The sequence below is a fragment of the Corythoichthys intestinalis genome, chromosome 6, assembly GCF_030265065.1.
Source record: "Corythoichthys intestinalis isolate RoL2023-P3 chromosome 6, ASM3026506v1, whole genome shotgun sequence".
Taxonomy (NCBI): Eukaryota; Metazoa; Chordata; class Actinopteri; order Syngnathiformes; family Syngnathidae; genus Corythoichthys; species Corythoichthys intestinalis.
The window spans coordinates 45,542,501-45,566,211 of record NC_080400.1 but is presented as its reverse complement, the minus strand read 5'-3'; the positions used below and the strand labels follow the sequence as shown (position 1 = coordinate 45,566,211).

General features: G+C 39.0%; 1 protein-coding gene across 3 annotated transcripts in view; it reads right to left on the bottom strand.

The window, feature by feature from the left end:
* pik3cb (phosphatidylinositol-4,5-bisphosphate 3-kinase, catalytic subunit beta) overlaps positions 1-23,711 on the bottom strand; it is a 99,449-nt gene that overhangs the window by 74,756 nt on the left and 982 nt on the right. For 2 of the 3 annotated variants that reach the window (XM_057838441.1, XM_057838443.1), the window contains exon 2: positions 1,378-1,455. The exons of the other annotated variant lie outside the window; for it this stretch is intronic. The gene's annotated coding sequence lies outside the window, so the exon portion shown is untranslated. The remainder of the gene's footprint in view (positions 1-1,377; positions 1,456-23,711) is intronic. 3 annotated transcript variants of the gene reach the window in all.

The following is a 23,711-nucleotide window of genomic DNA, read 5'->3' as shown; positions in this document are numbered from 1 at the left end:
ACACACAATGAGTTGCCACAGCACACTACTGCTAGTGTTGAACCTAAACGATGATTGACGCATGCGGTGCCTTGAAGGTAGTGCTCCCAAGCTTCTCCGGCAAAATCAAAGCTTCAATGCCTGTCCATCATTGTTAACTTTAACAAGCAAACTCCAGCTGCCTGCTGACCAACAAAAGCAACAGGAGGGAGACTGAGAGGAATCACATAAAAGCATGAAGCAGAAAAATAAATATTTTTAAATAAAACCCAATCCTTTTTTACCCGATTCCGATCCTCTGAAAAATGGCGCGATCGGCCCGATTCTCCATCACGTGATCGGCTCGGGACGTCCCTAATTACGAGGATGTGTGATAAGTTACAATTTCCGTCATGGTATTAGTGTATTATGCATTTACTGCGTTTGAGGTCAAGCAATTAGATGCAGAGCAGCAGACGAAAAAGAATAAAGGAAAATTGAAAGACGAGGAACATGAACATTAAACAACATCTACTGTATGAAAAATAAATAAATAAACTTCTCAAATGTGGCTCAAATGTAGTTTCCTAGCACTGCATATGGATAGTTAGAGAGCACAAGATTGAAGCTACTTCCCCTCAAGTGAGTAGGAGGTGACTGAAAAATACAGAATGAGCAGGTGGAAGGAATCTGCACCAATTATTGATTTTTTTTTTTTTTTTTTAGTTTTTATCACTGCTGTTGACAGCAGTCAGAAACATATCTTTTCCACACTGCCATATCTCAAAGTTACACCTATAGAATTACATAAGAACTGTATTCGAGGATTGAAGTCAATGGACACTCTGCCAGCAGGTGTAGCACTTCACGTTTTACAATTTAGCAAAGGTAATACTGTAGATTGGTCAATGGTATTAATCTGAGAGTGAAATTTATGAAACATTTTTGCAATCATTGTTATACCGTCATTCATCCAAACATCAACTGAGCTCTTCTAAGAGCCTGTAAGTCAAATCTTTTTAGCCCTATCCCTACTTAATAAGCAGCGCACAGGGCCCATTGGCGAGTAGTAATTCCTCAAGATCATACTTTTCTCACGATATTACAAAATTTGTACGGCAGGCAATACTGTCAACCAATTACAAAATGAATTGCTGGAAATTCTCGAGTATTTTCTTCCACAAAGTTGCAGTATTGTTTGCCACTAACCACCTAACAAATGGTGATCAAGACTTTCTCTTGCACAATTTGCAAAAGTATTAACTGTGTGTGCCAACTTGCACACATTCTCTGCTTGTCAAGACAAACCCTTTTCTCGAGATCTAAGCCACATCAGAGCCTCATTTCTCTTCTCTCACTTTCACATGTAGGCCAAGCGCGGTATCGCAGATAAGTAGTGTCAACACATCTAGGTCTTACCTGCTGTTACCCAAAGTTCCTTAATTTCTATGACTCTGGGATGTTGAGGTTGTCAACAGATTGGTTGGGTAGCTGCATCTAATGGATGAAAAGACAAAAGGTAGATATGGCTGTGAGTTACTGTTAATTTAGTTTTTCGCAATTGCCAAAAATAAAATCCCATGCTCATAACCTAAGAGGCATTTAAATATATATATTTTTATAAACAGATCAAACACTTTTTGCCAAACATGAAACGGGGTTTTACGTGCTTGAACTTAATGTGCAACTCTTTTTTTGCAAAATCTTGAACAAATCCTCAACCTGTTAACACATTTCACAGCTGTTTCACATTTCTAAACACCGGCAGAAACGTGAACACAATGACCACACATTATCACACCGCATAGGCAGAATGAAAACCAGTTCAGAGGGCACATGTACCTCCACAAAGAAACAAACAAATAGGTGGAAGAGACTATGAGAGAGAGGGAACAAAGAGGAAGAGGAGAAAGAAGACCTACATCAATCATCACTGAAGAAGAATGGATGTTGGCTTCCATGTTGAGAGCGTGTGAGCCGAGAAATTGAAATTGTCACCAATTTAGGCCTGTCGTGATAACAAATTTTAGTGTGCCATAATTTATTTCATAATTTTTTTTAATAAACCAATTTACAATAACACCGTGAGAATACAGTATATATTAATAGATCAAGTACACCCATTTAAACGCGATATTTACTCTTAAATTCAAAAATACTTTTTAAGAAATCACAGCTAAAAACAATAGACCATGCCTCTTAAATAAAAGACAACAATATTAATACCGCACAGAAACACAGAATAAATATGTTTTTCAAGAAAGAAAAAAAAGACTTAATAACTTAAGCATTTAGGCAAATAAAAACTTTTCCCCTCATAGCTTCTGCAATGGTGTTCCATAGGGATGCAACGATACAGTTAAGTCACGGTTCGGTACGATTTTTGATACGGGGGACACGAGTTTCGATCCGATTCAAAACATTTAATGCTCTGAAAAAACAAAACAACAATTTTATATATATATATATATATATATATATATATATATATATATATATATATATTTTTTTTTTTTGTTTGTTTTGTTTTGTTTTGTTTTTTTTTTGTTTTTTTTTTTTGCTAACGAGCAAAAATTAAATTGCCATCATATAAACATGCATTTCAGTGCATAATATTTATGTGCTTACTTCTTACTGATCTGAAAAAAATTTGCATAAAAGTGCTGAGAACAATCTTTACTGTTTGTAAACTGAGGCGGGGCACACTGTTGATTGCTACAGCTCTCTTAGCAGCTAGGTTTACTACATGAGCAAGACATCCTATTTGAATCCATCTGTGTCACGTACTGAATTAACAATATTTGACACATTATCTATAGTCACTGGTATGGATTGATTTGGCTTTCTTAACTTCCATTCAGTCATGACAGTTTAGAATTCATCGATGTAGTTTATGGACTACGTGTCCCATAATCACTCTGGGCTCACGTAGCCAATGGCATGGGACGCAGCACATCTAGTTTGCTATTTCATGATATCTAGTATGGGCGCATTAAAGAAGTTAGCAAACGCCGCTGAAGTTACGTCTGCTCATTACTGCACAACACCAGCATATGACAATCAACTTTCATAAACAGGATGAGTTTGAAGCACAGCGCTCTTAATTTGCCACTCAATGTTCATCATTTCCATTCAGCTGTCCGTTGTCAAAGCGAGGTTGTTCATAGCAGCCAAGTCGGTAACAATGTTTTGGCGGACTTCGTTGTAAATATCCGGTGTTGTGCCGAAAAATAGCCACCCCGCGTAAAATGTCACCCCTGACGTGAGCGCCCACACGTCAACAACACCGGCGTGCCGGAGATGGTCCGCAGTCGATCCGGAGCACTGACGCGGCCGGTATACTTTGAACAATAGGATACAATGGGAACGATTGGCTCCGGCGCTATTTTTTGCCGGACCTGGAACGAAGATGCATTTTGCGCAGTTGGTAACAAGGAATCCGAACTTTTAACAGCATGTCTGCTGCAGGCGCGCACGCACTTGCACGCGAGGCGATAAATCGCAGCGGAAAAATTACCGCCTTCATTTTTATTTATCGTGCGATAAACGGAATTATTGCATATCGCGACAGGCTTACACTAATTCATCCAAAACAGGCCTGTATGTGGGACCATATTTAGTGCTTTAACCAAACTGCGCCAAGTCGTTCCATTTGCAAGCATGGCAGTGGACGTGTTGTTTTGTGCGCATGCATTCCACTTAGCGGACGCAACATGTTTATACTGGAAGTGCATTTGTTTTTTGTATTGGGAATGACTATGTGAAAATAATTCATTAAAATAATTAATGACAAAAATCCAATTTGGCCGTCATGTCCTGAAGTGTGAATGTAGCTTAAAAGTCACTGTGCTAAGCAATTTAAGATATATTGTGCAAATAGTATTACCTTAATGTTATACTGTCATTTGTATACAGTACTGTTATGATCATATTCACAACGATTCTGATAGTAATTTTAGAAAAGTTCACAAATTAGTAGGATTAATTTGTGAGTACAAGCGAAATTAAACACTGTCAGATTGAATAGATGGGTGTCACCGTCTACAAATGTGCTGTTTCTAATTTTAGTCACCATGCAGCGATATAAATAGAAAAAAGGATTGAGCCTTTGAAACTGCATTGTACCTACTGTGCTTGTCATAACTCTGATTTTCCACTACAAAGAGCACTGCCAACGAGGTCTTGGAGAATTGCTCTGATGACACGCAGAGTCACACTAGCAACAACAAAGGAGGAGACGGTGCCATTTTTTTTCTTTAGTTCAACTTTTTGTTCTAAATGCAGACTCCAATTTAAACCTTTTAAGCAGGTGCCATTACAATAGCGCCCCCCCCCCAAAAAAATCAACAAAACATTTACTTACGTCTACAAAACACATAGTCAACATTTCCAAACTGAGAAAGTTAGAATTGGGGCTGGGAAGATCATTGTGTCATTTAGAGAGAAAGTTGCATTTTTAACAGCTAGAGCATCGTTTTAAAAACAGTAACTATAAATCAAATGTTAAAAATTCCAAATACAGACATGTGTCAAATTTACAATGAATTGCAGTGTGTAGTATTGTTTTGATGGTATTTTCTTGAAAGGTCTGAGAGGGTGATTTGGCTCTCTAAGAAAAAACAAAAACAAACTTTTTGACCTGAAAAATACAGTACTAAAATATACACCAATGTGCTTGTTAACCTAGCTAATGGGAATAAGGAATGACGACCTGATGATTAAAATTCTTATTTTAATCCATAAACACATAACCAGCTAACCTACAGAATGCAAGAAGATCTTTGAAACTGATCACGACTTCAGTGGGGTCACTAAAACAAAGAATGTCCTTATCAAAAATGGAATTACATTTTCAGCAAGGCAAAAAGAGAAAATAAAAACACTTCCATTATGTAATATATTGTACGTACAGTGGGGCGAATAAGTATTTAGTCAACCACTAATTGTGCAAGTTCTCCCACTTGAAAATATCAGAGACGCCTGTAATTGTCAACATGGGTAAACCTCAACCATGAGACAGAGAATGTGGGGGAAAAAAAATAGAAAATCACATTGATTGATTTTTATAGAATTTATTTGCAAATCATGGTGGAAAATAGGTATTCGGTAAATACCAAAAGTTCATCTCAATACTTTGTTATGCCCTTTGTTGGCATTAACGGAGGCCAAACGTTTTCTGTGACTCTTCACAAGCTTTTTACACAGTGTTGCTGGTATTTTGGCCCATTCCTCCATGCAGATCTCCTCTAGAGCAGTGATGTTTCGGGGCTGTCGTTGGGCAACATGGACTTTCAACTGCCCCCACAGATTTTCTATGGGGTTGAGATCTGGAGACTGGCTAGGCCACTCCAGGACCTTGAAATGCTTCTTACGAAGCCACTCCTTTGTTGCCCTGGCTGTGTGTTTGGGATAATTGTCATGCTGTCCAGCCTGTCACCCAGCCACGTCTCATCTTCAATGCCCTTGCTGATGGAAGGAGATTTTCACTCAAAATCTCTCGATACATGGCCCCATTCATTCTTTCCTTTACATAGATCAGTCGTCCTGGTCCCTTTGCAGAAAAACAGCCCCAAAGCATGATGTCCCCACCCCCATGCTTCACAGTGGGTATGGTGTTCTTCAGATGCAATTCAGTATTCTTTCTCCTCCAAACACGAGAACCTGTGTTCCTACCAAAAAGTTCTATTTTGTTTTTATCTGACCATAACACATTCTCCCAGTCCTCTTCTGGATCATCCAAATGGTCTCTAGCAAACCGCAGACGGGCCTGGACGTGTACTGGCTTCAGTAGGAAGACACGTCTGGCAGTGCAGGATTTGAGTCCCTGGCAGCGCATTGTGTTACTGATAGTAGCCTTTGTTACTGTGGTCCCAGCTCTCAGTAGGTCATTCACTAGGTCCCCCCGTGTGGTTCTAGGATTTTTGCTCACCGTTCTTGTTATCATTTTGAAGCCACGGGGCTTGCATGGAGCCCCAGATCGAGCGAGATTATCAGTGGTCTTGTATGCCTTCCATTTTCTAATAATTGCTCCCACAGTTGATTTCTTTATACAAAGCGTTTTACCAATTGCAGATTCAGTCTTCCCAGCCTGGTGCAGGTCTACAATTTTGTCTCTGGTGTCCTTCGACAGCTCTTTGGTCTTGGCCATAGTGGAGTTTGGAGTGTGACTGACTGAAGTTGTGGACAGGTGTCTTCCATACCGACTTAAAACAGGTGCCATTAATACAGATAGCGAGTGGCGCCTCGTTAGACCTCGTTAGAAGAAGTTAAACCTCTTTGACAGCCGGAAATCTTGCTTGTTTGTAGGCAGTGTTGTTAATAACGGCGTTAGAATATAACAGCGCTACTAACGGCGTTATTTTTTTCAGTCGTGAGGAATCTAATTAATTACTTATCTCATCTTGGCAACGCCGTTACCGTTACTGAGGCGGGAAAGGCGTGCGTTACTATGCGTTACTATGTTAGTTGACGCAAGAAAAGTCAGAGAGACGGACTCACGAGAGAGCAGAGCAGTAGTGGGGACGCCGTTGCAAACGCGATGCCAGGTGGCTCCAATAATACCTGACTGTAGCCGATAGCCTACAAACTACGCCCACATAATGCTACGGTAGAAATCATATATTATAGAACTAGATGCAAATGACAGACACGGTGGCATTAGCAACATATCTAAAGAACTAGATGCGTTTGTAAACAGCCACCATCTTAAAGCAGTAGACCTCTTAGGAAAGCTCTGTTGTAGAGAACCTTCCTAGCGAACCTAAGTAAACTTTTATCTAAAATGGTCCTAAATCGGCAAAATCTTGACTTAAATCTATCTTTAGATGATGAAACAGCTTTAAAACTTGTCACACATGTCGAAAGTAGACAGAAGGGAACTAATGCAATAACGGGAGCAACTTTAACAACTTTAACGGTTGATTCAGAACATTAAATGACTTTCACACATAGCAAAGGTTACTATCTAGTTATCGCAAAATCCGCAATACCCCGGTGTTTAGTTAAGTTTAGGGTAAAGAATTGGGCTAGGGCCAATTGGCGCGTAAACCCTTTAAACTTTGCATTGTGTGACCTGTTTTTTTTTTTTTTTTGTTATTTTGGGTGGGTTTTTTGAGGAAAAAAAGAAAAGAAAAGAAAATTATCACCAGTGACTTTGCCAACGAACTAACTACTTTTACATTTAGGTAACTGAGTTACTAACGCAATTAATTTTTAGGAGAAGTAATTTGTAACTAATTAATTACTTTTTTAAAGTAAGATTAACAACACTGTTTGTAGGTGACCAAATACTTTTTTTCCACTCTAATTTGTAAATAAATTCTTTAAAAATCAAACAATGTGATTTTCTGTTTTTTTTTTTTTTTTCCACATTCTGTCTCTCATGGTTGAGGTTTACCCATGTTGACAATTACAGGCCTCTCTAATCTTTTCAAGTAGGAGAACTTGCACAATTGGTGGTTGACTACATACGTACGTATCTGCGCCACTGTAAATCAGGCCTGGGCTCCATGTGGCCCCGTAGGCCACGTCATCACATTTAAGTACTAGAATTTTTTTGTACACAATTGCAATACCCTCATTTACTTGAACATGATGTCACAGTCCCTTGTCCCCCGATTACATCATCACTCAGGTGTTTGCTTTATGTTATTTGTGCTTTGTGTAATAATGCAAGGTGAAACAAACGACTGGTCGCGAGCAGTGGATTGTCCCACAGCCAAGCGCTAATTCGTGTAGCATTGGTCAAAAGTAGATGGATTACGAGCCGTTTTGTCTCATTGATTGTTCGATCGGTCTGTGATTGAACATTGAGGTAATGGAAAACGCCTGAATGTCGAAGGGGAAAAAAAAAAAAAAAAACCCACAAAAACGTTTTTACACTTTCATGTGGAGGCATTTCCAGATGTTCCAAATATTTTTCAATATATCGCAAAAGAACAGTAGAAACACTATTTTCGAATCTATACGCTACATGCTGTGACGTACCCAAGTAACAAGATCACTTCTCCAAGTTACAAACAAATGGAAAGGGAAATGAGGACATAAACAAAGCATGGCATATTTTCCAAAACATATGAAAAAGTCGAAAATAGCGCTACAAAGGCTTTTGGGCAAAAGCAGACCTGTGGTAGAAGGTAAAACGAGCGCGGGGGATACAGCGCGTCAGCGAGTTGGGTCACGGCGGGCCCTTTCCGCGGACCTCTCCCGCTACAATGTCATGCTTGTGTCCCCTTGTCCCTAAACCTTCCTGACCGGCGTGCCTAGTCACAGTCCCTCACCAGCTAAATTGATTTGGCAAACCCATCTATATGTAGTTTATATAAAAATACGTGGTGCATATTTTGCAAAGCGGCGTATCGATTAATCGATCACCGGTCATTATCATCCATTATTATCACTATTATTCTTTAATATTCATTATTTAGGTAATTGAGCCTCATCTACGTCGTACTGAATCCATTTTTAGACATTCTGTGGGTTTTTCTGGTTTGATTTTGCAGCTTTAACTTTGTCTGCACACTGCTTACTTCAACTGCACTTCATGTTGTTCTGTCTAAACTGGAAGTCCGTAGCAGAAAATATCATAGATGGCGCTGCACTGCTTATTTCAATTGCACTTTATGTTGTTCTGTCTAAACTGGAAGTCCGTGGCAGAAAATATCATAGATGGCACTGCACTGCTTATTTCAACTGCACTTCATGTTGTTCTGTCTAAACTGGAAGCCCGTAGCAGAAAATATCATGGATGGCGCTGCCCAGTTTTCGCTCCGAAAACTTGTCTATAGCCTTCTTTAAACATGCATTGTTGTTATAACAGTGTATCTGTGTGCCCACTCAAACAAGGGAGCCTCAAGTTTTCTTGACCTTATTTACCTTCTACTACACACATATACCCCCACACACACCCCAAAAAATTAGTTTCACTTAGTTACTCATAATGTAATGTCCGTAACTATATGCGGCCCCTTAAAGTGACAAGAAATGTGCCGCCTTCATGTCCACGGTGCGCATTCACATTGACAAATAATGGGCAGTTGGGCACACAGGAGGTGCGTTTCCACATTGGAGGACAGAGGGCGCTCTCACAGTGATTATGGCTGGGGGGGCACACATTACTAGCATGATAATGATCATGACTTAATAACCTTGATCAGGGAACTTAATCGGTTAAGAGGGCAAGGGCTAGTGCCAAGGGCTAGTACCCGGTGCCTATGTGCGCACGCCAGTGCCCTCAAGGGTCGATCTCACAGAGCTCACTTCAGCTGTTTAGAGAAATGAAACACCCCTTAAGATGGCTGCGGGGATTGAAGCGCAAGTGAGCGAGGACGACAAACGTTTTTGAAACGCAGCCATGGAATCAGCTACAGCATGCTTTGTTCTTAGATGCTCATAAAAAAATAACAGCCAAACATGGGTCAAGTACATGGATGGATTTGTGAGGAGCAGAATTTAGGAAGTGATGCGGGATTTGATTGATAAAGTGGCAGTGGACTGAAGGTGGGTGAGGACGCTAAAAGCTGATTTTTGGACATTGAAGCCTGCTCATAGCTAACGCAATTCTTAAAAAGGCCTCCACTGCAGTAGTCCAGCTGATATGCAAGAGATGTGTTGCTTTCGCATCTCTGACATCTTTCTCCTGCTGGGGAAAAAGAATGAAGTGAGCAAACTTCAATAACTGTCTATAAGAAGGACAACATGCAAGAAACTAATACATGTTGACGCCAAACAACCAGACTTCCTTTTTTCCCTAGATGTTAAGAAACTATGATGTTTGGCAGATTGTAACATGCAATTGTAAAAATAATGATGGTGTTTGTCAAATATATGTTGGTACATGCAACATTTTTTTTTTTATAGATTTGAGGTGAATTTAGAGAAATTAACTGCTCATATAGCAATGAGAAACCACATTTGGGCTGGCCAGGAAGAGAGTTGTTTTACACAGTGATAAAATCTTAGGCAAAAGGATGCCAATGTTTAACTCTTTAAAGGGATTCATTGAAAGCATCACGTAATCAATGTGTCTTTTAACTTACTTTGTGCTTCTGTCTTTTAACATTCAGATTGTTGCTGAAGGGCCACCGGCAGTTTTTCTCTAATCTGGGTTTCCTGCCATACCACAGCAGCGTCAGTGAGCTTTTAGGCAAATACTATTTTGATCATGTGTTTAATCGTTCTCATCTTCCCAGCATAATGGTGCGATTGATTGCAAAATTTGGTTGGTGTAACTACAGCAAAACCACTAAAATTAAGTTATACAGTATAGTACAAAAGTGAGTACACCCCTCGCATTTCTGCAGATATTTTAGTATATCTTTTCATGGGACAACACTGACAAAATGAAACTGACACAATAAAAAGTCTGTGTGCAGCTTATATAATAAAGTTTATTTAGTTTCCCCTCAAAATAACTCAAAATATAGCCATTAATATCTAAACCCGTGGCAACAAAAGTGAGTACACCCCTATGGAAAAATGCACATCCCTAAATGTCCAAATTAAGTACTGCTTGTCATTTTTCCTCCAAAATGTCATGTGACTCGTTACAGGAGTGCTGTCAGTATTGCTGCAGAGATTGTAGAGGGGAGGGGTCAGCCTGTTAGTGCACAGATCATATGCGGTACTCAACATTAAATTGGTGTGCATGGCTGTCACCCCAGGAGGAAACCTCTTCCGAAGACGGTACACAAGAAAGCCCGCAAACAGCATTGCATCACACTGTGGTCTCTAAGATTTGGCATATTTCCCATCCCCAGAGTTATTTATCAGTGCACAGCTACTACAGCAGGGATCAGACTTTGATGACTTACCGACATTGACCCCCCACCCCATACACACACGTACACCCACACACTTCCTTTCCTACACTTATGTTTAGGAGAGAGAATTTTAGGAATGCAGAAAATTAGTTCAAATCATAGCCTCAACCATCCATGTCTGTCATGCACAGGTTTTCACAAAGGCAAGTGTGGGTTAAGTCAGTTATTCAATTTGTATTTTATTTTATACGTATTTTGAAAATGTATGGGCAGACCTGAAGGCATGCGATTTCATGTCAGACAGGGTTGGGGGGCTCTATCTACAGTGTACATATATTATATACAGTATATATATATCAGAGTTCAGACACATACCCTTAATCCCCCTTCGGCATTCACACTGACAAAATTGATTGACATTCGAATGATTGCATTTCCAGAAAAACAAACGTGTCAAGACCAACAAATGAAAACTCACATTTTTTTAAGGTGTGAATTGTAAATTTGGGGCATTTTTGTAGCATTTTATCTCCTGGACATAAATAGTGCCCCCCAAAAAACCCTTACTTAAAGGGAACCTCCGACTTAATGACTTGTAGGCTCTAATAAGCCACAAGTGTTTTCTTTTACTACAATATGTTATTAGAAACACATGTATTATTGCCATTGATTTAAAAAATCTATAATATTCAGTACATGTTTTGACCTACTGAGGGTGCCATATTTTATGCGTGCAATGCACGCTCGGGGTGAAGACGTGGTTGGGTTGGACTGGGAGAATAGCTGTGCTAGCTATCAAGCGAAGCTAGTATGATGACTAGCATGATTTTGTCACATTCTGGTGCTGGTCAGATTGTTTTATTAGAGATTTGGGATAGGTTCCCAAAGTCGTACCTTCATCAAATTCCAGCTCATCAGCAATGTCTTTAAACCGATCCTCGGTGGCTTGCTGAGATATTGACTTGCTGCCATTTGACAGTTTGTATAGCCAGTCGTTGCTAGTTGCATCATTGCCTTGTTTTTTTTTCCCGTTTGTCTGCCTCTCACCGCGGTTTTCCCTCAGGTTGGCTTTTTTTTTTTTTTTCTCTTAACTGATCCCGACCTACTGTCATGGACCCTCTTTGTGTTTCCTTTTTCGCGAGTGATTTTTTTGTGTGTTCAATAAACCCTTTTACGCAATCCCCATGTTATTGTTGTCTGCTAGCTGTCTGAAGTGAGCCGCGTTTTCCAATTCCGTGGTAAGCCAGTCGCACTTTTTCTCCTTTTCTTTCATTTCCCTTTCAGGTTTTACTGCACAGACAGACAACACATGTGGGTTTCGATTGCTTTATGAGGAAAATCATGAATAACATCACACGGAAGTATAGTCCTGGTGTCTACGCGCTCATCTGTTGCACGGGAAACGCGGGCTCGAATTCCGCTGGAGACCTACATTCAATTGCTTTTGCTGCTCCTTTTGTGAAATATCGACAGTGCTGTCCTGCTCATCACTTTTCCGCTCGGGTTCAAATTGGAAGGGCAGAACTGACAACATGTTTATAGTTAACGACTGACACTTTGGAATTACGGCAGCGATGCCCAGTACGTCACCGCCCAGAGTGCATTGCGTCGTCAACAACAATGTCGACCTACTAGTCAAACTAATTTTTGAAATTTTATAAAAACGAAAACATTAGACGGGGTTCAATATCAAATTATTATAGCTCATACTAAAATTATATTTTAAGAACTACAAGTCTTTCTGTCCGTGGTCCCTTTAATGTATTTGGGGAAACTCTTTTGAAGCGTAGAATATTTCGGGAATGTTTCAGTCGCTTGTATCGTCAAAAAACTTTTGCTTTAGAGTTGAATGTTGCTCTAATTCTGACTACTATCCCTTGTTGGACCACAGACAAAGGTAGAACCTCAATTGGGTTGCTGCATTTTGTTTTCCTAAATCCATCCATCCATCGGCTGGGCAGTGCATTATACTTGATAGGTAAGAAGCTATGGGAGCAAATAGAAGTTTCGGAAGCTCACAAACTGCTTCATTTGTTGCCCCTAAAGACTGCGATGCTCACAGAAAAAGTAAAAACAAATCGTATTCGTTACCACACTGCATTTATGGACTTTTTTATTGAGACCTGAACAGTTTAAATACTTGTTAGCTGGCTAGTATTTCCACAACACCATAGCCATATGCAAGGGTGCTTAAAGCTAGCTACTCTACACGGCGTATGCCCACTTATCACATTACAAACATAGTCTTACTAAGGGGATGTCTCGAACAACATGTTTACTCCCATTTACATGCAACCATTTTCATTTTGTTTTTATTTCGAGTATAACTACAACGCCAGTTGACTGGGCTAGCAGCTAGGGCTAAAGCTGATGTGGCACTGATAGCATTATTGTCCTTTTGTTCAAAACATTGCACCATCATAAGTAGGAGTGGGAATCTCTTGATACCTCACGATACGATACGATTTGCGATACAAAGCTCATGATAACGACCTGACGATATAGCGATACAACAATTTTCGATACATTGGTCAGGAAATCATTCTAGGGTCTTGTACAAAAAACTAATAAACAGAAAAACAAGCTTCTGCTGTGAATTGGAATGAGTTTATCACCAGTAGACCTGCAATCCGTTTGAAGTGGGAGGGACGTTCGTTCATACGCTGCCACCCTCCAGGTTAAAATGGATTGGACGTCTATGGCTCTCAGTGGCAGCCAATGCCAGGCAATGAGTAATTTTGGGCCATTTAAGGTCATTTACCTGTTGATTTTCAGTTACTTCCTGTTGATTTGAGGGTATTTTATGGGTCACTTGCTGTTTATTTTGCGTTACAGAACAGGAAGTGACCTGGGAATCACCCAAATGAATAAGCAGTGGCTCAATCTCAACAAGAAATGATCTGTAAATGCCCTAAAATGAACAGCAAGTGACCTGTAAATGCCCTGAAAATCGGACCGAATGACTGTGAATGCTCCGGTTTTGAATGAACAAACGTTCCCAGTTTAAATGGATTGGGTGTCGAGCACCATCAATGGCAGCCTTTTTTTTTTTTTTTTCTTCTTCTAATGGACACCTTTTTAAAACGATATCTCGATTATTGACAGGAGCATATCGATAACCTTTTGGGATACAAAGTATCACGATGTATCACCATTTCGATATTTTGTCACGCCCCTAATCATAAGCAATCTTACCAATTATCGGCTTTTAATTTGCAATCACTGAATGCAATATAAACCCAAGTACTGTGTTTTGACTGTTAATGGCACACACAATCCATTCTTGCAAAGCAAAAATTGGGTTTAGTTATCCTTTAAACCAACAAAAACAGCTTGAAATAATTGCATAGCACTTTTGGTTATGTGTTTGAATCTGGCCTTCACTTCTTGTATGCTGTTATGTTCTTCCCATGCCTGTGTGGATTTTTTTCGTAGTATTCCACCTTCCGCCCACATCCTAAAAATATATTTCTTAGTTTAATTGAAGACTAAACTGTTCCTAGATGTTTCAAGTATTTGGGAATTGTTCTCCTTCTAAAAGTGTATGCCCTGCTGCTCCTCCAAAGTCAGGTTAGGTTCAAGCTCACCTGTGACCCCAGTAAGAATAAAAATGAAAATACTTTTTATTTTCTTCTCCAATTCCAGGTACGTATTTATTTATTCATTCATTGGAACGGACTGTCACCAAGACAAAAAGTCTAACAGTTCAGGTCACATACGGGACCCAACAGAACTGGACTGCCAAGTTCAAACGAGGCTAAAAACAATGCTAAATAAATCTGAGCTGACTTTATTATGTATAGTTCGTTTATCGGCTTAGGAGTCAGGCACACTTCCGAATAATAGCTCCAAGTTAGCCAAGCAAAAACTATGTAGTAAATACGATTAGCGGAATGTTAGGGCACCAACAGTCATAAAAAGCCCTGCAGCCAAAATAAAGGAAAACAAAAACATACCCATTCAGTGGGATTTTTATGTTCCACAATGACAGACACAAGCATACAAACGAATTCCTGTCACAACACAGCATTTAATACAACCACTGAAATGGAGTTTATTTTCCTAAATTTTGCTTCATCTTTAAATGTTCATTTATAGCTTCCATTGCCAAGCAGTACAAAGTGGGTGGCCTGTGAGTTTGACCATGTGCAATGTGGCATGTGCCCCTTAGCTACTGTTAATCAGCTACCCTTCCAACTGCCTTATCGAGCAAAGGTCTAACTGTGCACTTGTGGATCACTCACACCTGCTTCAGCTCACACAAAGACTTAACTTTCAGACCATAATGACCATCATTAACAAAGAGACACACAATGATGTACTATCGCTGTCTTAAGTCAAGTATGGGTAAACCTTAAACCACTTCTTCACTAAACTACGTACAATAGCGTGCACGGCTGTGCATGATATTGAAACTTTCGAACAATTAGATATTATTTCTTGAACCTAGGCCGCCGGTGTTACCATGCCAAAAAAGCACAGGTGACATAAAACACTAATTGGTTAATAATTTTAACCCTGTCCTTTCTTTGTTTTCACAAGTTAGTTCCACAAATAAATACAGCTTTGGAGGTGTTATTTGCCCTCTTATTTTAATTAAACACACATTGTTTTCTAAGCTACAAATGATGAAGTCATACTTTTGTTTTGCGTTTTAAGGGTAAAGCTTATCAAAACTGTACGCTGCTAAAGGGCTTATTTCACTGGTGAAGATACCACCACTTCGGTGACTCTGGAGACCATAATAGTGCTCTCACTAGAGCGACACCTCGCAAAAATGCATGCACTCAGAAATGACAGACGTCATGGATTATCAGAGGGGGTCAGCTCTATCACTGTCCCTGTCACGTCTATTGGTTCGAGCAGTGACAACTATGCGTCACCATCTCTGATTCTTTATCAAATAGGTCTTGCAAGAGACCTTGTGAATACGTCCCGCCAGTTGTAGTCATTATTAGTCTCTGTGTCTGCATCTCAGAGATGTCTATGGGACATGAATGGGACTGTAAAGTATCCAAAAGATTCATTTACCAATGAAACTGAACATGTTTGATTTCATTGTGACGCTCTGGTAACTCAGCGAGTCTCCAGGAGAAGTCGCCGGGATGTTTCCACAAACAGCAGAGACTTGAACCGCCAAAAGGTTGCCAAATTTTCTCCAGGCCAGTGAAAACTCCCTGTAACAGTTGCTGTTCTGTACAAGATACTGTCAGCTGCTATAGTCAAGCACGGCTGCTTTTTAATTAATTTGAACCTGAATGAGATAGATTCACATCAAGTTTGCTTTTACAGCATAGAGTGGAGATTAAAAATGACAACAACAAAAAAACCTTGCTATTCCCCAATGTTAACAGTTTTGTTTCTCAGGCCAATGCGTCAAATGTAGTAGTGCATTAATTAATCTTTTTTTAATTAAATAGAATTTATAGTCATGCATAGTTGATTTCTGTAAATAGTATGACATTGTAGAACTCTCCATTGATTTTAGCATAGAAAAAAAACTACCCAAAACATAACAAAAACAACTGCACATACTTTAAGCAGCTATATTTTCACATGGGTCAAACCATTAGAACTTCATGCAAAAGAAAGAAAAAAACCCCAAATAAAATACACATGATGCTCTTCCCACGAAGCGCTTTAGCCATGCTGTTCTGGCAGGTGCATTTGATAAAAGACCGTGAGAAATCATTTACTTCCACCACTGACTGCATTATTGATTGGGAAAACAACACAAAGATACTGCTAATGGACCGAGTAAGACATTCCATCCCGATAACAGGAAAGCTCTCTTCTACGTAGAAGAATTCATACAAATAACAAGTGCTGCACTAATACTATTTTTTAACTCCCAATTACGATTTCTCTACCCGGCTTTGCGGTATTGGCCGTATTTAGGATTAATTTAATTTCAGCATGTCTTCTGCCAGTTGTCTCTCAGTTAGTTCCTCTTTCCTTCTCCTGCTGTCATTCATGCATTCCTTGGCACGTCTTGGCCTGTCATTACCGGCGGGGAGAATTCCAGCAGGCCGCTCTTATCTCAGTCATATTTGTAGAACATTTTCATTTGCGTCATACACAATCCTGCTTATTTGTCACATACAAAAAAAAAAATCAAAAAGCTTGGCTTGCAAATAAACACATGGGTTTGCAAGCTAGAGGATATTGTGAAATATTCAAGTGATTAAGTCAGAAGCAACTCCCTTTCAATGTGCTCTTTTAGAGGATGTTACACAAGCTTCTAACAGTTGTTACAGGAAAATGGCAATTTTCAATGCCATGTTGTTATAATCGGGGGTGTTATATTCATGTGTTGTCCGTATCGTGAGGTACCAAGAGGTTCCCACTCCTACTAATAAGCTAGAACATCGTGAAATTCAGCTTCCATCTCCAAGTTGATGCGATTAATTTGCTGCGACATTTCAGAAGTACTCAGTAACTGTTAGACATGAGCTGATCACTGGTTTCAAAGAGATACAGTGGAATGAAAACATCACGGTTTCAAAACCGCAAAAATTTCCCGTCATACCATCCCTACGGTATTAGCTATTTTTTTATATCCCAAAAAGGGAGGGAGAAATCCCTCGCTTGCAGCTGCAAGGCTCAACCCTCCCCCACCGGTTGTTGCTTAGTGTCAGTGAGTCAACTGTGCTACATGATGGCTGAAGGAGGTGAAACTCCTGAACTTTTTCCACCCATCGAAGAAAACGAAATCGCTGGTATAGGAATATTTCGGTTACAGAAAAGTTACATACGGCCGCGGCTTAGAAGAAGAGAGCCAACCGACATGTAAAACATGTTTGTGGAGGGTGGCTGCCGAGGAGGCAATACCTCCGATATGATTTCTCATTTATACAAAATTAGTGGTTGGTAAACAATGTCATGAACGTTTCCCACCAGCTACGAGAGTTAACTCCAGCGTGTTTAGTGTTTTAGAGGTGGTGAAACGTGTGTTTTTTTCTTCTCTGGCTGTCTGTGTTGAGAAAGAGAGTGTGTATATAATATAAATATGATACATGTCATACACACATGCTTTTTATGGAAAATAATTCAAATATTTTTGTTCTGATGGTAAGAATGTTTAGCTGTGGGTTTAGGCTCACCTAAAGGACTGCACTTGTTTTAATTAAAAAAAAATATATATATATATATTTATTTATTTATTTTCCCTTCAGGCATGACAAATCCAAACAAACATACAGCATTTATATGTGTTTACAATTAATTCAACCCGAAAAGAAAAGGGCTGACGGGAGAAGCCGAAGCTTATTGAAACCCGTCCCCAGTATACCATATATTTTATTTAGAATATTCAAGTTAATTTTTTTATTTTAACTTCCTGTTTAAAATCCTGTTTAATGGATTTTTTAAAAAACCCAGATATCTCAAAGTATCACATTTTAGAGCTGTAAGAGCAAAACTGTAATACCGTGAAACCGTGATATTTTGTTTTAAGATTATCATACCGTCAGAATCTCATACCGGCACATGCCTAGCCACTGTAAAAACTGGACTTATATGTTCTGGTATATATGTTAGAACTTTTATTTGTGAATTAATTTGTTATGTAGAATTTAAGAGTTGATTGAAGTGCTAATTTTTGTTTTGTTTTCTTTTTTGTTATTAGAAATTATACTTGTACTCAATCTCACATGCTTTGAAATATAGCTGAGTAGACAAAATGATAATACATCACAGAAACCTATTGTGTGGAGCACAAAAAAGGATTTGACTAAAAACTAACCTATCAACATGATTGAAAAAGAGCGGGTAACGACGCTGTGTGCTGTAGTCCTGCGTTCTTCCTCTACTACACTATCACCAATATTCAAATTCCGCCTTGGCAAAGATAAGATTATATTCGGTACTGTGATTGGAATTTGTGATGCAGGGACCGCACTAGATTATACATGACTAACATGTTATACTTTAGCTACATGAGAAGGGGATAATGGTAGAAATCTTCAAATCTCCCCCACACTGTATGAGTAGTGTTCAATCCAGCATCAGCGCTCCTCTTATCGTGCAAGTGTAACTTGTGTTTAAAGGGCCTCTAATGTAACAAACATTGGCACATATCATAGTGCTGAATATCAGTATTGATTTTAGGCTTGTTTTCTGGTGGGTTTTTTTATACCCAAACTCCTATTGGGAATGCGGAAGTCTGACCACCTGACTCAGTGCCGGAAGAGAGAGGCTTTGCCCATAGAAATGAAATCCATTTGACTTCTAGCCATGTTGTTTGTTGTTTTTATTCTATTTTAATGAATCTGAAGAGCTTTGAAGCCAATATTTTTGATTCTGTTGATTGCTGATTGAGTTGGAAGTGGGATCAATTAATTTAATCAAATTGCTCTGTGGACAGAATTATGTATGCACGTTACAGTTAATACTGTATTTTTAGCTCTATACAGTACCAGCTTTAGTATTGTTTTGCTCGTGGCTTTGAAATTGAGTTCGTGTGGATGAAGCATCAAGTTAAAAGCTGTGTATCATGGATGGTGGCATTGTGTGACTTTAGTGCTCCAAGTTATAGAATGGTTGGATTTAGGCCTGTCGCGATAACAAATTTTAGATATTATTGCGCCCCCCATTTTTTTAAACCAATTTACAATAACACAGTGAGTATACAGTATATATTAATAGATCAAGTACACCAAAAATACTTTTTAAGAAATCACAACTAAAAACAATAGACCATGCCTCTTAAGTAAAAGACAACAATATTAATACCGCACAGAAACACAAAATAAATGTATTTTTCAAGAAAAAAATAATAAAATTGCATTTAATAGCTTCAGCATGAGGCAGATGAAAACGTTTCCCCTCATAGCTTCTGCAATGGTGTTCCATAGGGATGCAACGATACAGTTAAGTCACGTTTTGGTACGATTTTCGATACGGGGGAAACGATTTTCGGTCCGATTCAATACATTTAATGCTCTGAAAAAAAAATAATAAAAATTATATATAATTTTTTTTTTAATTATTTTATTCTATTTTATTTTGCTTTATTTGCTTACTTCTTACTGATCTGAAAAAAATTTGTATAAAAGTGCTGAGAACAATCTTTACTGTTTGTAAAGTGAGGCGGGGCACACTGTTGATTGCTACAGCTCTCTTAGCAGCTAGGTTTACTACACGAGCAAGACATCCTATTTGTGGTCCGAATCCATCCGTGTCAAGTACTGAATTAACAATATTTGCAACATTATCTATAGTCACTGGTATGGATTGATTTGGCCTTCTTAACTTCCAATCAGTCATGACAGTTTAGAATTCATCGATGTAGTACCGTAATTCCCCAATATAACGCGCACTTTTTTCCCCAAAATCAACTTGTAAAATCATGGTGCACATTTTAAACGGGTATCTGGATGGAGACAGAAATATATACCCTAATTTTCGCACTATAAGGCGCACCTGACTATAAGCCGACCCCACCAAATTTGGCAGGAAAACGGCATTTGTTCATAGATAAGCCGCACTGGACTATAAACCGCAGCTGTCCTGTAGTATGTATGTATGTATGTATGTCATTAAGTATGTACTATGGGATATTTACACGAAAACTATATTAACCAGTAATACTTTATTTAACATCAACGTCATACCAATTACTTTGAACCAATTGGCGGAAAAGCTTCATTGCTTCAAGAAGCTTAATTTGGCCATCACTGTCAAACAGTCAACCTCTGCTGCCACCTGCTGTCAACACTGTTGTTGTCCAACATGCCTCCGGGCATGCATTGCAGCACTACAAATGTAAATAACAATCAAAATTCATGTCCTGTGCTAATAATTTCTTCAGTTACTGTTCCAGTTTCATTAATTGCTAGTTATGGTATTTGGTAACACTTTATTAAACAGTGGTGCCATAAGACTGTCATAATTATGAAATGACACTGTCATGAGCATTTATGAATGCTTATTAACAGATGTCATATAGTGGTATCCGGCAAATTATCTCACTTTTGAATGGATGTAAAAGATCCACGCTGGACATATATGGATTTATTGACATAATTTGCCGGATGTCACTTCACAACATAAGCATTCAGTAATGCCCATGATACTGTCATGTCATAAGTATGAATGACGGTCTTATGACAATGTTATGATGGCGCTTTGTAATAAATTGTTACCTATTAACCCAAATAAATTTCAAATAAGCCGCACTGGACTATAAGCCGCAGAATTCAAAATGAAGGAAAAAAGTAGCGGCTTATAGTCCGAAAATTACGGTATATATAAACCGATTTTTTTTTCCATTGACACGGCCACGTTGTGTTGAAGAAACGTATGCGGCGATCCGTTGCCGACCATTACGGTAACTGACGTCACCATTTTGTTTCGGTAATACGTCACTCTGATCGGCCGAATGATTTCGTCTGTGTTAAATTCTGCTTTTTTCTTTCTTCATAAAGCACAGAATTAAGTTTCTTGAACTCATTTGAGTCAACGTTTATTGCAGCTCCGAAACTCGGACCATAACAAACGTAACAACAGACTTCCTGTGTGTGTCCGTCAACTATATCTGTCCCATCTGAAACTCAAACCCAAATAACAATAGTTCCTATTGTTACTGTCGTGTTGACAGCAATGAGCGCTCTCGGATTTCCGACTTACGTTCTCACTTCATTTTACCGTATCAATCCATGAAGAAACTTTTATTCATCGTAATGAAACGAGAACGTTATACAGCAGCCTTTAAAAGAAAAGTCACATATGTTTTGTTTTCGCCTAGTTTCTGGTAAGTTGGAGAAGTTGTCAAATCATATTATTACCGTAAATATTGTCAGTTTATGGTAATGTTTTGAACTACCAATATGCTATGCTTGTGCCGTGTTTCACCATTCAGCAAAATAACATTTCTGTATCTGTACACGAGCTCTGTTTTCTTGTATTCTTCTATTTATTTTTACTAAAATTAGGGTGCGCGTTATAAACGGGTACAATAATTTCCCCTAGATCTTACAAGTAAATTTGGGGTGCGCATTATACACGGGTGCGCCTTATATTCGGGAAATTACGGTATATGGACTACGTGTCCCATAATCACTCTGGGCTCACGTAGCCAATGGCATGGGACGTAGCACATCTAGTTTGCTATTTCATGATATCTAGTGTGCGCGCATTAAAAAACTTTAGCAAACGCCGCTGAAGTCACGTCTGCTCATTACTGCACAACAGCAGCATATGACAATCGACTTTCATAAATAGGACGAGTTTGAAGCACAATGCTCTTAATTTGCCACTCAATGTTCATCATTTCCATTCAGCTGTCCGTTGTCAAAGCGAGGTTGTTCGTAGCAGCTAAGTCGGTAACAATGTTTTGGCGGACTTTGTTGTAAATATCCGGCGTTGTGCTGAAAAATAGCCGCCCCGCGTGAAATGTCACCCCTAACAGGAGCGCCCACACGTCAACAATACCGGCGCGCCGGAGATGGTCGCAGTCAATCTGGAGCACTGACGCGGCCAGTATACGTTGAACAATAGAACATAATGGGAACGATTGGCGCTATTTTTTGCCGGACCTGGAACGAAGACGCATTTTGCGCAGTTGGTAAAAAGGAATCCGAACTTTTAACAGCACGTCTGCCGCACGCTGCACGCGAGGCGATAAATCGCAGCGGAAAAATTACCGCCTTCATTTTTATTTATCGTGCAATAAATTGAATTATTTATTGCATATTGCGACAGGCTTAGTTAGATTGCTGAAGAGGATGTAATTTACAGCACACAAATGCCATGTCGATTTCGTCAGTTTGAAAGGTGCAACTCAAAGGCTGATGTAGGGTGGTGTGGCAGGGTGATGTAGAAATTGTTGCAAAATTGAGTTATATTATCAAAAGAAAATGCCAGTTTCATTTTTATGAGGACAAATACATATGGTCAGCTTGTCATTGAAAAAAATGGACAATCTGTAAGGTTCTTTAAGAGTGGGGTAAATCAAGAGCTGATCATTGGGTCAAAAATGGGAACACATATCTGGACGAGAAATCTTACATTCAACTGACAGTTATTCATTGTATCCATCATAAGCATGACTTCTAACTGCAAGTTTGATTAACTTGGGCAGACAGTTATGGCATAATGCAATTTTATCATGACAAGATTGTAGTTTTAACAGAAGATGACATTTTAACACAAAAATACGATAAGAAAACATTACTAAATGATGTTGTTAATGTCTAGCCCAGTGGTTCTTAACTGGGGTTCAATCGAACCTCAGGGGTTCGGTGAGTAAGCCACAGGGGTTCGGTGAAGGTTAAACGCAGGGCCCTATTTTGTACGCTGACTAAATCTAGGCAGACCAGGTTGTAGACCAGGTTTTGGACTGCTTAACCTCAATTTAGAGGCTTTATTCCATTTCTTGCACCTATTAGCCCTCCATCTTATGGGAGGAGAAATCAGTTTGCTCAGTTGAAGGTTGACTCGCACTCGGATGAGGAAGTATAACAGACCTACAGACAGTATCAACTGCGTAGATATCATACAAAAAAATAATAAAATAAAAATTTGCGTTATTTTACGACATGAAAATAGTATGTGATGCAAGAATGCCACAATAAAATGAGAATGTAGACATGAAAACAAAAAGAACAGTGTGAATTGAAACGGGTTTCATTTAATTTACCAACGTGAAAATCAACAGCAAAAGGCAAAATTATTTGTCGTAAATTAGAAATATGTAAGAAATTAGAAAAGGAATTCATTTAGATGTTAACTTGATAGGTTTTGAATTTGTTAAAAACAAACAAAAAAGCTTTATTATGAAATTCCGAAGGGTTCAGTGGATGCACCTGTGAGACTCGTGGGGTTCGGTGCCTTTAGCAGAGTTAAGAGCCACTGGTCTAGACCCAAGATGGATATGACAGACCTACAGTACATATTTGTCTTGTACTTTTGCAGACATTTGTCTATTGACAAGTGTCAAACAGAAAATTATACTTAAAAAAGTATATCTATTGACATCTCAGATTAAAAGGT